The following is a 17276-nucleotide window of genomic DNA, read 5'->3' as shown; positions in this document are numbered from 1 at the left end:
ACCACCTACCTCTGATCGTGGAACGGCTGGGCCTCCCTGCCCGCGCCCTGCAAGCCCGAGGTTGGGCCGCAGCTCCGAAGCGTCGGCGACCTGGGCGTGGGGCGGTGCTCGGGGCTAGCGGGCCTGCACCCCGATGGGCACTATCCACCCTAGCACCCTGGAGCCCACCAGGCACCTGGCCCCCGCTGGTGGGGCTGGGAGCGCTCAGCGGGGGAGGACTGCCCTCTCGCCGCCGGGGGCGCAGGGAGAGGGCCTGTGCCTCTGCACCCTTTTTTACTTTCACAGATTTTTAAACGTGTTACCACCACCTATCCCGACAACTCAGTCCTTTCCCACAAACTAAAAATATGGGAGGTTGCTTTGTGCCCTAAAGGACTTATTTATTTAGTTAGAAAGGGGACAGACATGATAATTCTGAGGAGTTAGGGCTTTAGACTGCCTCAGTGGATCATTCATAGATACCTACTGAGGAGAGGTCATGGTCTGCTGCCTTGGTTGGTGACTTTAACAAAGCTGAGTTCAAATGAGGACATTAAAAACCATGCTAGGTGTGAGCAAAAGGTGGAAGCAGATATCAGGAAGGATGGTCCTGTGGAGGAAAGGTGAGACGATATTGCAAACTTATGGCAACTTTAACCCGGGAGCTGAGTTTGGAGTTTATCGTTGGACACTGGGAACAAGTGGAAAGCTAGAATCAGAGGGGTCGAATAGGTCTGTGTCTTTTTATTTTAATGGTGAGAGAGAGAGAGAGAGCGAGCTTGCCCCGTGCAAGCGACCTGAGTAGGCCACGTGGTTGTAGGATGAGTTGCCAGGGCAAAACTGGGACGCAGCATGTGTGGTAAATATTGTCACTGCCTGGGAATGGGATTGTGAGAACTTGAGGAAGAGTGCACAAAATGGAGTTAGAAAAGAAGGAATGGAATTGAGAGACATGTTTCAGGAGGAAGTCCCACAAACCGGTGATCTATTAGATGTAGAAGAGCAGGGAAGGTTCAGGGATGATGCCCAGGTTTCAGACCTGGGTGGCTGGAAGAGCGATTGTGTCATTGACAGAAATAGGGGCATGTGGAGGAGAAGCTGGCTTCCTGCTGAGCTGAGGTCATGGGAGGAAAAACAGGTAGGGATGCAGCGATTAAAATATGAAGCTGGGTTTCAGAAAAGAGGTCAGGAGGGAAATATATTGTAAATCATTCGTATAATTAGATATTAAAATAGAGGGATGGGTAAATACAGATCAAAAAACAGCTTTCTAGTCTGTTATTCAGATTCATTATGAAATTTTCCCTTTGATAAGAGAAATTTTAGCATGGATGGATTCTACTTCCATAACTGAGAAATTAGGATGGATGAAAACTGTCATTCTAAAAAAAAAAAAAATCTTAACATAGGTAATCAAATAATTCTAAAAACCACCTAAACATTAATGGGAAAACTAAGGCTCTCTAGCATAGACCTGGGCCTCAGGCAACAGCAGTCATTTTACCCCACCTACAAAGGCACTCACTGCATCCTGGTATGGAGGACACGAGACTGAGGGTCAGAGGAAGTGGCTTGTGGTCTTAACCCTCACCAGCTGGTCACTCACCAGCTGGCTGTTTTGCTAGACAGACCTCAGTTTTCTCCTCTGAAAAATAAGAAGACCCACGTAAACATTAGCTACAGGCTCCAGCTTTAAAACTATAAAAATATTGCTTTAAATTTGGAGCATGTGCCTTAAGAGAATATTTTTAGCCAATTCTGCTTCTTTCCCATCTATTTTTTCTTCATTCTATTTTCCTCTTATAAAAGAATAACCAGCAGGAACAGTGAACACCAAAGAGGAGTCTCACAAACATGCTTAAATGACAATCAGGTAGACATTCTCTTGTATTTTCAATTATGTTGCAAGCTCCTTGAGGTCCTATCTTATATTCTATTGCATGTGTTCATGGCTGAAATATGTACATAGTTGTGTTAGAAACTGATTGCCTCAAGTATGATTCTTCTTTGCTCAAGTTGCTTGTTTCCTTATGACTAGACTGAGCTCTTTAATCCCCAGACCCATTAACTATAGTCTAGTGCTTATTCCCATGGCTGACTCTGCTTTTGGAAGCATATTGGTTAATTTTCACCTGTATAGGTTTACCAATGTAAATAGCAATAGCAAGAGAAACCTAGTCAAACCTCCTTTATGAAGTCTTCCCATTTCTTTATTTCAAATGCCTCTATACTAAAAATAGATGTACTCTCAGGAGTGGGGTGGATTGATAGTCCTTAGCACCCACTTATAACCAAGAATACCCTCCGAAAAAAACATGCAACGACACTAAAACCAATGTATTTGCTATGCAAATTTAGCTTAAGGAAAAAAGTCTCCTAGGCTCTCATTCAATTAGATTGTTGTCCCTAAGCTACTTTGTTTTCAAAGAGTTTATTTATTTAATTTTAGAGAGAGGGGGAGGGAGAGAAAAAGAGAGGGGGAAAAGACATTGATGTGTGACAGAAACATCCATAGGTGCCTCTTGCACATGCCCCAACTGGCGACCAGACCTGCAACCCAGGCATGTGCCCTGATTGGGAATCAAACCAGCAACCTTTCAGCCAGCACCCAGCCCACTGAGTCACACCAGTCAGGGCTCTAAGCTACTCTTAAATCGAAATTCTGGAACTGCCACCAGTTATCAGCAGATCAGGGAAGTGCAGACAAAAATTCTATTAAGGATAGACTGAAAAGCAACTTCATAGGAAGAAAGCATTCAATGTACCCTTCCCTCCCCTTACTGTGATAAGAGCTATGATAAGAGCTGGTACCCAGGAGCATCTTTGCTAGCCATCTCCATTCTCCACCTTAGATGATGAGTAGTCTGTGTGCGGATCATAGCTAAGAATTAACCACCTTTTATCTTTATCTCCTGTAACACTCTGAATCCCTGGGAAATTAAGGCACACAATCAAAGTTTAAGATATGTAGCCATTACCTTAAAATCACAAACGGAGACCATGCCATTGTTTGAGCTTAGTTTTCACATGTAACTTGAGGACTCGAGATTCACAAGAATATTTTGGGTACCAAATTTGCTTCGGTGTTCTAGAGCATGAAAGGAGCGGTAGGGCAAGAAGAGAAATCAGGGACATTTGCAAAATTTATACAACAAACATTTATTGAATGGCAGGCACTGTGCTGAGCTCTGCGATTCTAACAGAGACTCGGGCATGGTCCCTACTGTCAGAGTTTTCAGAGTGCAAGGGAAAAGCCGGAAAAGTCAGAGGAAATTATGCCGTGATGTGCTCTGAAAGAGGGAGACACGGGGGCTTACACCAGGGCACCTCATGGTTTTGGGAGGTCAGTGAAGGCTTCCAAGTCAAGGAACTGCGAAGGCCCTACAAGAAGAACAAAGAGAACTTGCTGGACAAAAATGAGGGAAAGGTATGATAGTGGGAACAACAAGAACATTTAACAAGTTCAAGGAATAAATCCCTTCAACATCTGAGTAAACACATTGCAGGTATAATAGCCCTCATGGTGGTAGTAATAGTAGTAGCAGTAGCAATAATAATACTAATGATCATCATCATCATCATCATAATTGCGACTGCTAATATTTACTGAGTGCTCGTGTGCCACACACTGAACTAGGAGTTTTACATTCATGGCCCCTCTTCGTTATAAACCTTCCATTAGGTAATACCAACACATAATCGTGTGTCTTTGCTAGCTACTACTCCTTTCTCTTCAATATGTTTTTTTGTTTTGTTCTGTTAACTGATATGCCTGATCTCTATGTTTATTTTGCTTGCTTCCAAAAAGTCTATAACCAAGCAATATAGTTCTGATCTACCTAGAGAGAGGAGAGCAGGGTATAGGAATGACTATTTGCCAGCAGCTGGCCCAGGCCCCCTCAAGAGTGGATTAACTGGTCTATTATAATCAGAATTCCAGAGTCACTTTTTCAGTCACTCTTCTTTTGTGTTATTTTTTTCTCGAGTTGGACTTTTCCAATGGATATTTTTTTAAGTTCTACCTGCTGCTTTGTATTTTTACCACCATTGGCTTTTACCTAACTTTTTAAGGTCCATTTCTATTAAGCTCCTGTATGCATTGTTGTTTGTAACACCTTCCAATTTAGTATCATCTGCAAATTTCATTAACACGCTATTTACTCCCTCTTCCAGGTCATTAATAAATTCTATTTCTTATGTATTAAATTTTGTGGTCGAATAGATTTAATTTGCTGTTGTAATGCCAATGCATGTTTTCTAAAGATACAATGAAGTTAAGAATGGCCTTACCATCGGCTTAAATCCATACTCAGTTTACAGTTATTTTACTATTATGCAATTCATTTGTGTTCTCTAATCAGCGCTGTTGTGAGCTTCATTGAAGCAATATTCTATTGATTTTCGCTTCCCTCTTTTTCAATACAGTCATCACCTTGGCTTTAAATGCACAGCAATAGCAAAGTTAGAACTATTGTATTCTAACCCATAGCTATTTATAAAAGAAAATTAAGTCTTTTTTCTCAGTGGATATTCCTTCATTGATATAAGAAATATTCTATATTTAAAAATTATTTCATAATCATATTTCATTTGTCTATGCATGGTCTCAATGTTTTAAACAAATAGATTTTAGATCTTTTTAAATTTCTTTTTTTTTAAAGATTTTATTTATTTTTAGAGAGAAGGGAAGGAAGGGAAAAAGAGCTGGAGAGAAACATCAATGTGCAAGAGATACATCCATAGCTTGCCCCTAACTGGGGGTCTGGCCCACAACCCAGGCATACGCCCTGACTAGGAATTGAACCAACGACTTTTCGGTTCGCAGGTCACACTCAGTCCATTGAGCCACACCAGCCAGAGCTAAATTTAGATCTTTTTAAAAGCATGTAAATATAACATATTACACTTATATATTAAATAAGTATACTGTAAATATATATTTATTAATATAATACATATATATATTAGGGGTATATGTGTATTTTCTAATAATCTGCTCCCTGCTTCCCTGACTCCTAGAGGATCTGAGGTGACTTTGTTTTTATAATAGACTTATACACGCCACCTTCAAATCGGAGAATGAGATTCATTAAGCCTTTGCTTCACTTTATGTCACACATCATCCTCCTTATTAGGCCTCTTCAGTGCCAGGTTTGGGTTTTGTGGGTTTTTTTCAGTGAGATGAGGCTTCCTACATGCTACCTATTTCAGAACTTATGTTCACATATTGCAATTTTAAATCACTATGCATGAGGTTAGTCTTCATGTTTCTATATAATATTTCCAGGAACTACTTTCTTTCCCCTCACCATCAATACCTCTCTCTCTCTTTTTTTTTTCCTCCCAGTGTTAACTGAATATAAGCCCATAGTAATCTTTTCTTTTCCACCTTGAAAAACTTATTTAACCTTTAAATCTCAGTTACCCCATCTGTAAGTTGTCTCCTTATAACTTACCTATCCATCTCAGAGGGTTGTTGTCAAATTCAAATGAGACAATTTATGAAAGAGTGTTTATATGTGATTGAAAAGCAAATAAAGGTATTGTTTTTATTGAAATATAGCAAGGACACATATAGGATACTGTTTTTATTGAGAAATAAAACCTTATTTCTGGAACATTTTCTATGTTGAACTTTCAGTAAATTCCATTTTTATAGCAAAAAGCATGTTATCTTTTCATAATTGACTTTCAATGCAATTGAACACTAAATCTAAGATTCAAAGAGAAAATATCTGCACTTTAGAATTTCTCTAGCTAAACAACATACAATTTTATATAGGTTCATAAATAATTCCACATAGACCTCTGAGTTAAAAAAGATAAGACATCCAAGACAAACAAACAAACAAAAATTTGTTTTAGTATGGGAAACTCTTTTTCATTCTTTTTTCTACTTTTGAAGTCTTAAGGAAGTGAACTTAGGCCAAAAACAACAATTGGGTTATTTATTAATTTAATTTTTCATCCAGAGCAACTCGTCTTTTGTAAATTTTTGGAGATTTTATGAGAGTTTATTCTTGCGAAGGACACTTACAAGTTCCTCCTCTCAGTAATTCATCCTCCTAACATATTCCATGTTTTTCATTACCAATTGTGTTTAATGATCAATCTCTATATTATTCTCCCCACTTTTTAAAAAAGATTTTATTTATTTATTTTTGTAGAGGGAGAAGGAAGGGAGGAAAAACATCAATGTGTGGTTGCCTCTCGTTCACCCCCTATTGGGGACCTGGCCCGCAACCCAGGCACGTGCCCTGACTGGGAATCGACCTGGCAACTCTTTCGTTCACAGAGCCAGTGCTTAATCCACTGAGCCACCCCACCCAGGGCTATTCTCCCCATTTTTACCTTTTCTTTAGAAATGGTCTTAATCTTCCGTAATGATATAGTGGGCTTTTCTCCCTGTGGGGAGTGAAAAATCAGACACTTGTAGGTGCATGAGAGGAAGAATTTCAATGGAAGGAATGTACTAACAGAGTGACATATATACACAAAGTACATGGTAGAAAGTATATGGAAAGAAAGGACTGAATTGTGTTTGCTTAAAATTCATTGACTCTGAAAGCCCAATGGACTATGTTTGGAGGTAGGGCTTTTAGGAGGCAATTAAGATTAAATTAGGTCATAAGCGTGGGGTCTTTCTCTCGTAACATTGCTGGTCTTTAGAAGAAGAAGAGGAAAATCTATCTCTGTCTCTCTCTCCACTCATGTGTACTGAGGAAAGACCATGTGAGGACACAGCAAGAAGACAGAAATCTGCAAGCCAGGAAGAGACCCTTCGTCAGAGTCCAATCACACTGGCACGTCGGTCTTAGACTTCCAGCTCTAGGACTGTGAGAAAATAAGATTCTGTGGTTTAAGCCACCCAGACTATGGTATTTTGTTATGGCAGCCCAAACTAACGAGTACAGAAGTACTTCAAAGGAAGAAATGTTCTACCAGAATGAAGTAGAGAGCGGAAATGATTACCTAGCATGTGCATGTAATTGTAATCCCCTCCTCCCACACACATACGCATACAAATACACTTTTGCTCAATTATTTAAATGTCTTATCAAAATGCTCTTTACCACCAGATGTCAGGAAAAAGTAAAAGAGTTGAAATAACTAGATAATTGTCATAGTGTTTCAATTCATTAATATAAAGCAAACCTTACCAAATTTTTGTGGTAGATACTCCAAAATAATTATGTCAGATTTGCAAAATCCTACTGAGTTATTTCAGTTGATGAGTCATCAAAAGTCAATCTCATTTAGCCAGCCTTGGCCTGTCTAGACAACCAGTTTATCTGGATCATTTTGCCATGCAGGTTAATTGCATAAACCTTTTTAACAAGTTTCAATGTGTTAGATGACACAGCATGATATCTATGACCAACATCCCTTGTCTCTAAGGAAGTTTCATTAGATACATCCCTAGATAGATGCCTTTCAGATTTTTATGGTTTTAAACCAAAGTTTTAGTGTTGATATCCTGTTTTAGAATGAAGCTTGTAGGTATTCTTGAAGTCCTGGGCCTGCCTGATTTACTAGTCTTATCTCCCAATGAGTATGTACGGGGCAACCAAATTCAAACTCTCACCCTTTCCCAGACTTTTAGGCAAGTCAGTATGGCACTTGAGTGGTCTTATACATGAGAACTTGATAAGTTGATAGATTCCTTGGGTTAAATGTTCATGAACATTGGGTTTAAAGTGTCTAAAACTCAAAGATTAAGGCTTTCAGTGCAATATAGCATAGGGACGAAGAACATAGGCTTTGGACTTAGATAAACCTGGACTGAGGCCTGCTGCCTATGAGCTGTGTGACTTTGGGCATTTGACTCAACTTCTCAGAGCCTCAGTTTCTTCATCTGTAAAATGGGGATTTCCATAGCATTTTTGTTTGGACTAAATAAGTTAATATATGGCGCTGATTGGTGTGGCTCAGTGGGTCGGGCATCGTCCTGCAAATTGAAAGGTTGCTGGCTCAGTTCCCAGTCACGGCACACGCCTAGGTTGTAGGCCAGGCTCCCAGCTGGAGTCATGCAAGAGGCAACTGGTCAGTATTTCTCTTGCACATCAATGTTCCTCTCTCTCTCTTTCTCCCTCCCTTCCCCTAAATAAATAAGTAAAATCTTTAAAAAATAAATAAACATGCCTCAGAGTTAGTGTTTAGTAATGCTACATGGTATTATTATTATTATTGGTCACGTTTCACATGCAAAATATTTGCTATTATAATTATTATTCAGTTACCTGAATTAGTTCTGTTTTCTTGGGAGTCAGTTTTTCTCCTTATTTTCCTTTATTTTTCTCGTTTATGCTACTGGTTTTCTCAACATTTCTGGTGATCGTTAGTTATTGTTTATATATAAGAATGAAAAATTATGCTGACTGTTCTGAGAGGCTGGCATGGATTTTCTTTGCTGTTGTGAAGTAGATTATTCTCCTAAAGGACACCCCCATGAATAGGAAGACCCACCGGTTACCTCAAGTAGATGGAGAGACAAGCTGACCAACAGGTTTGCCTTAGGATGCAGTTAATTTAAATACATATTTTCATGATTGACTCAGCCAGTACAGTAGTATTACTGCTACCAGGTCTTGGACTCCTTTGTTTTGGGAAGTTATAACCTATTATGGTGGATGAAAAATATGTGAGAAATAATGCTGGAGATGACCAAAAAAAGTACCCAGGAAGAGTAGCCCACTGGATAGTTAAATGAAAGTTTGCTACAACTTCAGAGGACAGTTATCAAGAAGGTAAAGATGAGGAACAAATCGGGAATTAGTAGAAGTCTTTTGATATTATAAAGGGTATTGAAAATATCACTACAGCCTCTGAGGATTTGTCAAAAAATAGCAGGGAAAAAAACTATCCCCTATGCTTAATGTGACTCAGGGGACTTTAAGAGAAAGAAGAGTGACGTCAGCGTGTGTGTTGGGAATTTAGCTCCGCATGGGAAGGTGAAGGCTGGGTTATGCTCCTATTCCCATGAATGCACTCCCATGCTGAGCATGTGCTAAGAAGGCTCAGCAGAGTTGGGCAGGGCTCTGACGTGTCAGTTTTTCCTTCTTCTTTCCTCAGTAGTCCCTGAAATGAAAAGCAAGAGGAGAGAGATTTATTTTCCCTGATGTGAACTATGTCCCCACCCTTAGGAGACAGAAGGTGCTGTAGCCAGTTTGGTTTTAAATAAGACCATCTTTCTGTCCTAACAATTTTTGCTATTTTTTTTGTCCATTTATATTACCCTTCTATGAGAATGACCCTGATAATAAGACAAACAATATCTTCAACCTCACGCAGGGTGATTTTCAAGTTTGGAGCTGGAGCTGGATCTATGGGAAAATTAAGCTGGTTTGCACAAATAAGAATATAAGAAAACCCCAAGGATGATCTGTAAACTGGAAGGGGTGGGGAGAATGAGGAACAGAAAAAGGAGACCATTTCATGGGCAGCAAAGACAAGAGATGTGGAAGACAAGGCATGTCCGATGAGGAGTTTTTAAAGAAGTGCTGTGATGTTCCGTAGCAAAACCCCCTTCATTGTTTTCTACAAAATATTAAATAAATATACATAATTCTATAATGCTTTTATTTTACGGGGGTCAATTTTAAATGAAATAAGGCATAAAGAATAATATGAAAACAACCACTCAGCTTAAGAAATAAAGCATTTCAAATACACCAGAACCCCTTTCCTGAATATGAGCGGTTTCTTTAGGATGAATGAAGAAAAATGTTATATCTTGTAAAAATAAAGACTTCCCATAGCACATAAATGATACATGGGAAATTTATGAAGGGACACACACAAACATGCACATACTCTTGTATTTTAAAAATAAAACTTTATAGAAAATAACCCCACATCTCTTTTCTAAACTTCACTTAGAAAATTTTTGCAAAATTAATCAAATGTTTGGTTCCTGAGCTTTTTTCTGTTATTTTTAGTTTGTGGCATCAAAAGCCTGAATGCTCAGTGCTCTTGGGGGCAAAAAGAGAGGCAGACCAGTGTAACCTCATAGTTAACAACATGTACTTTGGAATGAGATATACTTGGTTTGGAACCCCAACTCTGCCATAATCTAAGTGATCGATGTTGAGCAACATTCTTTTCTAGTTGTTCTCTCATCAGTAAATAGTGAGACTATTCATCTCTTAGGTATTTAGAATAAATACTGCGTACATGTACCTGGCACATAGTAAGTAGGTGTCTAATAAATGGCAGGTGAACTGACAGGTGAAAAGCATTGATGATTGAACCAATCAATGTATCTCAGAAAATGATCTTCCAAAGTCAACATTTAGAAAACTTTATTTAAAACACTGTACTCCTCAGTGACCTTGCTTTCCTTCCAATTTTAAATAGAAATACGAAATGTTTTATTTTTTTTCCCTGGCAGTCATCTTCTCACCGTGTGTAAAAGGTTCCCATGCCCTGTGTTACAGCTTTATTCATTTGCTCCAAAGATGTTTTTTTCCCAATGCATAAGTGAACTCTGCACATGAAGCTTAGAGTACAACTGCGTATCTCGCTTATTCCCATAATCCCCTCCACCTGCAACTGTTTCAATGTTGACTGAATGTTATTCATTTGCCTGTATTGTTATTGCAAGTGAATTCTTAATTAAAATCGCCTGGCATCACCTGGCTCACATAGAGTGCTACAGGCAATAATCCCTAATTTAATGTACACTTTGACTCATACCTTCAATTTAATTTCTGAAGTCATAAATATAAATGGATTTTATAAGAGTCTGTGAGCATCAGGAGAGAGGATATTAGAACTAGTAATGAAGAGCTACTTTCTTAGGAGGAATCTCATAACAGTGCATAATTGTTTCTAGGCTATATGGACTAAACATATAAATGAACACCCAGCTTAGTAAAAAATATAACTTCTAGTGTGATCTATGGATGTGTGACTTATATTAATTTTTGGTTTAATTTCTGATCTACTCTGTCATATATGAACATTTTATTTGTTGGTTAGAAGCATGAGTCTTTTATTCTATTTTCATTTTTCCCCTCTTTCATTCAATAATTTGAAATGCTTTCTATTTCACTAACTTTTTTTTCTATTTACTAACTGCAGTAAATAACTTTTAAGTTAAGCCTAAACAAGACAATAACATTCTGTTTTAATTACTGCAGCAAAAGCCTTGCAAAATCAGTGTAAGTTTGGGGGGCTAAGGATGAGGTTAAAGGATAGGCCTCTTGAATTGCTCCTTCATCCCACATCAATTTCAATGACTCAAAGCCACCATATAAGTTTCTTTCCTTCTCCATCCTTTCATAATTGGTTTGGCTGGAGACTCTCAGGCATCCTTAAGTGTTCTGAAGTACTCTTTTAATGTGGCCTCTCATAGCAGATATTAATATTTCCTGATCGCCAAGCACTCAGTATGCTGGGCATTTTACGTACCTTAACTCATTGAATCCTCATGCAACCTTTAGGAGGGAGGTGTTGTGATTCCCATCAGCAGATGTGGAAATGGAAGCTCAGAGGTGAAATACATTGTCCAGTGTCCACGGCTAAGACGGTACACGGTGGTGCAGGCTGTGTCCCGCCTTGCACAAGAAAGCCTGCCTGAGAGAGAGGAGGGTTGCCTTTTTCCTAACACACATGAAGGTGCCATACACACCGCAGGTGGCTCTGATCGAGTCACACCCAGATATTTCTGATTTTAAAGCTCATTATCTTTTTACTATTCCACGTTACTTCCTCAAGAGCAACGAGATTCACCCTGGAAAAGTATTTTAAGCACCTGGCAACACCAGGGCCCCCCAAACTCTCTCCAAACAAGAGGAGCATACCTTTCGGCCCCTCATGTTTTGTGCTACTGTCACTCTAGTAGACTGTTTGCAAAAGTGGCCGTAACTCCTTCCCTGTATCCACAATCTTGGCCATGTGACTGAGAAGCTCTGCACGTGAAGAGACAGTTATTTCTCCACCTTTGAACCTTGGCTGGCCTCTTGATCCTCTTTGGCCAGCACACAGCCGCAGAAGTGATGGTGTGCCTGTTCTGAGGCTCAGCCTCAAGAGCTCTTGCTTCTCTGCTCGCTCCCTGGGAGACCTTCACAGCCCACAAGTGAATAAGCCTAAGCTAGCCTGCTGGAGCGTGAGAGACCATGTGGAGCTGACTGCAGCTACGTGACTGGGCCCAGCCCTGATCCACCCAGCCTGGCCCAGGTTGGCAGCACTGCCCCACTGATCCACAGAGTTATTTTTGTTGTTTTAAGGTACTAGTCTTGGGGTGGTTTGCTGAACAGCATGCTGGTTAATTTTCTGCGTTAACTCAGAGGGTGTTTTGGGATGGGATTAACTTTTAAATTGGTGAGCTTTGAGTGAGCAGATTGCCCTCCATAATTGGGTGGGCCTCATCAAAGCAGTTGAAGACCTGCTAGAACAAAAAGATTGCCTTCCTCAAGCGGAAGGGGATTCTCCAGCAGACTGATTTGGATTTCCTCTGTACCATCAATTCTCCTCTGTCTCCCGCCTGCTGGCCTACTCTGCAGATTTGGGTCTTTTCAGCCTCTAATGTGTACACACACACACACACACACACACACACACACACACACAGAAGTATGTATGTATTGAGTGCAGTTGGTAGGGTATGTGAATGTCTTGCATGAGATGGACAGCACTTTGAACGTTTTACCTAAAATGTCTTATGGTGTGCTTGAGTGTGCTATTGTTACATTACGGAATTACATGCTTATGATTTTGTAATTAAAGATTTTTATGTAATAAACAAGGGGCATTATTTTTGCTGGACCCTGTATTTTATAGTGCTGTTTGTCTGGCACACACAGCCACTGATACACTTACTAGTATGGTGTATCCAAACATTTTTTTCTTCCTCCTTCTCAAGCTGCTGCATCGTGGCTGGTACAGAACCTGTCTACCCCCAGCGCTGCTGCGACTCTTCACCTTGGCCCTTCTCCTTCCTGGGGAGACTAAACCTATTCCTCGGTGCTCACATTTTAGGACTCCTCCTGGAACCATTAATTCTCCATCCCTGCCGGGTCCCTGTTGTTACCATGCTAGAGACTCTTGCCACCTGCCTCTAGTTAAGTGGATGGCGACCTCATGAGGACCTGCCAATCCACTTTCACTCACAGGTGCTGCAAAAACCTGTCCCGAAGACTTTTATGCCAACTTTGTCTCCATTGTTCTCTTGTGTTGGTCCTCCCATTGTAGAATTCCACTCTTCTTGAATCTCCTGGCCTAGGAAGAGTCTGAACCCTTCTTGCCGGTGCTGAGGGAAGAAAACCACTGCAGAATCGGGCAGTTCCCACATGTCCTGGCCCCAGCCTCTCTTTATCCCTCAAGTCTGGAGTTGCTCCTATGTTTGCACCCAGGAGCTCACAGTGCCTTGTGCTCATTTCTATTTATAACACAGCTTTGGCCCCAATCTTTCCAAATTTAAATTGTCCAAGAACAAAGATCCTGGCTTCCTGTTGCATTATCCTTGACCTTCCCTGGCTGCCAGACGAGCATAGGCAATGGCGAGGCAGGCACTTTCCCATTCCCACACCATTGTTCTCTTGGGATTAGTTTTTTTACTTCCTCCACTTCCTCCAGTTCTCCCATCCTTAAGGGTCAGGCAACAGGCAACAGGAGTTGGATACGTTAAGCAGCAGAGCAGCAAGGACAGACCAAAGTGCTAGGAATGTGACTGCCTTGTGAGCCATCATGCTTAAAGGAGGGCACAGTGGCAAAGGTAGACTTTCTGCTCCATGCCTAGACAGCTACGTACTGAGCCTGGGTCCCCTAGCCACCGCTCTTCCCAGCAGCCATGCCATACATTGGCACCCTCAGTCTCCAAGGAGATGACATAGGTAAGCATGGGCTATGTTACGTGTAGCCCATAAAATGGTGCAGCAACTGTGGAAGACAGTATGTCAGTTCCTTAAGAAATTAGACGAGGATTATCATAAAATTCATCAATTCCATGTCTAGGTACATATCCAAAGCAGTGAAGGCTGGGGCTTGAACAGATATTTGTACACCCACGTTCACAGCACCGTCATTCAGGATGCCAAAGGCAGAAACAAATTAGATAATGGATGAATGGATAAACAAAATGTGGCATATATTTTCAGCCTTAAAAAGGGATAAAATTCTGGCACATGCTACAACATGGGTAAACCTTGAAGACACGTAAAGTGAAACAAAGGGACAAATATTGTGATTCCACTTGTACGTGGTAACCTTCAAATTCTAGAGATAGAAAGTGGAATGAATGGTGGTTACCAGGGGCTGGGGGAGGCGGAAGTGAGATCACTGAGTAACGAGTGGTTTGCGTTTGGGGAGGTGAAAAGTTTTGGAGATGGTTGGCGGTGATGGTTGCACAACAATGTGATTGTACTTTATGCCGCTGAATCGTACACTCAAAAAATGGTTAAAGTGGTAAGTTTTATGGTAAGTATATTTTTCCACAACAAAAAATTAAAAAGTGGCCCAGCACGGACTAAGTCAGGAAGAGGAAGGGTGCTTGACTCCGTGTGGGCATCGGGGTCCAGCACTTTTCATATTTTAATTACACGTGCTTTTTAACGTTTGCCATTATCCACAATTTTCTCTGTCCGATCTCTGAGCCTGCATAATAAAGTAATTAAGGAATTAGGGATGACACCATGTATCACCTGCTGTATGGTATCATAGAGCAATGGCCTTCACAGGGATGTAATGCACAGCATAGGGACTATCGTATTAACTATATAAGGTGACAGATGGTTACTAGACTTACTGTAGAACTCACTTTGTGAGGTATATAAAAATGTTGAATCACTATGGTGTACACCTGAAGCTAATATAATATTGTATGTCAACTATAATTAAAAATAAAATTTAAAAAATGCAGCATTAAAAAAAAACAGGAAAACAAAACAAACAAAAATAAAGCAATGACCTTACTCTCCAAGGGCTACCATTAGAAATGCAGCACCTTGCCTCAAGCACTTCAGTGGCTTCCCACTGCTCTTGGGCAAAAGACGAAGCTCCTTTAAAAGGCCTGCAAGACCTTTAATACTCTGAGCCGGTCTCAGGTCTCCAGCCCATCGTGGAGCGTGCTTGTCCAGTTCTCTCTGCCCCGCCACAGTGAGCTTTCCATCCTTCACACTGGCAAGTTATTTCCTGCTTAGAACATAATTCTCCTCCTCCCTGCTGAGGTAGCATTTCCATCCTTCAGAGTTCAGGTCAACTGTCACTTCACAGGAAACAGTTCCTCACTCAGATCAGGTTAAATCCTCCTGTTACATATTCTTGCAACACCATATCCTCTCTTGGAAATATTTTTATATTTATTCTGTGTTTGATTATTTGATAGTCTTCTGTCTCTCCCACTGAATGATACGCTCGAGGAGAACAGGGACCCTCTAACTTTCCTCACCATTGAATCCTGAGCTAATAGAGGGCCTGGCATTCAGCAAGCTCTTCAACCATTATTTGCTAATTTAATGAATGAATGAATGAATGAATGGACGAACAAATGAACAGAAAGATAACAAACAATAGTTAAATTAATAGCTCTTCTCCAGTTTATAAGGCAGGGATGCTGTGACCGACTCATCACACTCTTCTCCAGGTAGGACAAATAGAGAAAACTAAGATTATTCTGAAACAAGAGATGTAATACATATTAGATTGACAGTAAAAAAAAAAAAAAAAAAAAAAAAGCTATTCAAGGTAAGAGTTCATTTTTACCATATTGCATATTCTATGCTGATTTAAAAAAATTATAAGCACAATTTGAAACCAGAATGACACTTCTTTTAATTTTCTCACATGGGTAGTCATTGATCTGCATTCATATTTCACAGGAAATGCCACTGAATTCAGAAGAAATCTATTTAACCTGCATGGTGTTCAAAAATCGCTGAAACAGCTTGGTTCCTGGACACTGTACCAGTGACCCTGCTAAGCAGATATGTTAAACACTTAAATGTATAATTTTTACAGGCACTTTCGATGAAAACATTCTTTCTTCTTTTTCATGTCTTCTGCAACCCTCGTTATCCTTCTTGTGACCCTATAGGCATCTCGTTTTCTTTTGGCTTGTTTGCAAGTTTGAAAATATTAACTGCAGCTCCCGCGTCTGGGTGCAGCAACTGTGGAAGACAGTATGGCAGTTCCACGTGGCCCGTACTCCCCATTTTTAGAGTGAGAATTCTTTCACTTAGCCATTGCTACCTTGAATAATGGAGTTTAATGCATTTTTTGAGGAAGACAGGCATAATTAATAATTTCTTATCTTTATTAAGTACAGCAACAGTTATTCTCACTAGGAAGGCCAAGGAGAATATACCTGGGAGAATATGTATTAATTATGAATAATGTGGGAACCAAATTAAAATAATTTTATAAGGTGTCATGGACATGGGGGAAAGGAGCTGTCAGACACAGGATACCAGCTGTAAGGTAGGAGTAAGAAAGAGCAAAACAAGAGCAAGGATACGCAAGGGCTTGGCTTTTGGCATTATTTGTCATCTTGAAAAATGACCTAGAGAAGGAAAAGCATGTAAGTGAAAACCTCACCTCTGGTATTGAGGTCTAGGAGACAGTGAAAGGCTGAACAATAATGATGTCAAGAAAATCTATTCAGAGGCTTTTTTTCCCTAGTAAATTCCAAGTGTTGTGCTCTACTTGGGGCAGGAGGCATAACGCGGCTGAAACAAAACCCCTGCTCCAGAGGACCTCCCTGGAGCTACTGAGTGAGTGACACAGAGGGGCCCCTGCCTGTTCAGCCGTTCCCCGAGTGGGCTCGGCTGTGGGCTGGTAAAGAGGGGTGCAGGGGGCTTCTCAGGGCCTCTCGTCCATTCCTGAATAGGAAGAATTGCTTCGAGGAGTGGGGGATATTACACACTGGTCCTCAGATTTATTTGAAGATACCATTTTGGCTATGTTTTTTGCTTTGCAGTTGTGTGTCCGCTTTTGGATAGAGCATGCGAACTTGTGAGATGAGCGCAGCTTGGAACATGCTGCGGCAAATGCTGACATGAAAAAATAGAGATGTCTGGAAGTTAAAGAACTTTGGAAATCTCTTCATCAAATATTTATTAAGTGCGTAAGTCACTGAGAAATGGTATGAGGCCCCGTACCAGGCTGCTTTAACACCCAGTGCCCCTTCATACCAGCATGTTCCCAGTAGCCTCTAAGTGGAAACAGCCTTAGTGTCCCACTAATGGATGGACAAATAGCAAGCGGTACACCCATACAATGGAATATTACTCAGCTATAAAAAGTAATGAAGTACTCATACATGCAATAACATGCGTGAACTTGAAAACATTGTGCTAAGG

Source organism: Pteronotus mesoamericanus, unplaced genomic scaffold (genome assembly GCF_021234165.1).
Source record: "Pteronotus mesoamericanus isolate MK-2021 breed Mesoamerican mustached bat unplaced genomic scaffold, CSHL_Meso_final scaffold_651, whole genome shotgun sequence".
NCBI classification, from domain to species: Eukaryota; Metazoa; Chordata; class Mammalia; order Chiroptera; family Mormoopidae; genus Pteronotus; species Pteronotus mesoamericanus.
This window is presented reverse-complemented; position numbering follows the sequence as displayed.